The sequence below is a fragment of the Trachymyrmex cornetzi genome, unplaced genomic scaffold (assembly GCF_001594075.2).
Source record: "Trachymyrmex cornetzi isolate Tcor2-1 unplaced genomic scaffold, Tcor1.1 scaffold2560, whole genome shotgun sequence".
Taxonomy (NCBI): Eukaryota; Metazoa; Arthropoda; class Insecta; order Hymenoptera; family Formicidae; genus Trachymyrmex; species Trachymyrmex cornetzi.
Genome location: NW_017297230.1, coordinates 939 through 1,775, shown reverse-complemented (window position 1 = coordinate 1,775; position 837 = coordinate 939).

The window sequence follows — 837 nt, the reverse complement described above, 5'->3', positions numbered from 1 at the left end:
TTTTTCTTTGTGTGACTACACAGAGATTATCTCGGTGAAAAAAAAACGTACGGCGTTAAAAAAATATATTTTGAAGATAAATGTTGACACTTTCAGATGGCGTAAACGAAAGTAGAAAAAAAAATTTACTTCGCTAGCAAAAAATTCACAAATATGTCAAAAAACGTCAATTTTGACACTTTTAACCTACTTTTCTCAGAAACCTGACGTGATAGAGCAATTCTGCCGCCGGATTCGGATTCAGCGCGAAAAATTACGTAAGAAAACATAGTTAAATCCCAATCAACTTTCAACACCTCCAATTTTGCAGGCCTGTGTAATTAGTCATCAATTCGAATAAATATATCAAATATTTAGTAAAATTAAATATGTGAGTACTGATATATATGTACTATTTCTACATACCATCATAGTATATGTACGGAGGTACTGGAATTGGTGGTAACAGTATTTCATCATCATCCATTATATTTATTATTTCTTCTATTTCACCAATATTTCTGTCTTGTGCCATTTGATAATTATTCAGAATTCCTAACCTCTATAGTCGTCAACTTTAACGCTTAATATCTCTGTTCGCGGGACCGTCCCAATTACTGATTCTTTCGTTTTGTGCAAAAACGCGTCGAATAAGCCTAATTTCGTCGAAATCGGAGGTTAGGGGACTATTCTGAATAATTACCCGACATTTTAATAAATTTATGCATGTACGTGGACGTTCGAGTTGTTTTGAACAAATAACTAAATGAATTAGTACAAGTTCTTTTACCCTAGTAAATTCACTAGAATTCAAATGCAAAAAGTTCATGCAACGCGAACAAACCTAATATTGGCGGG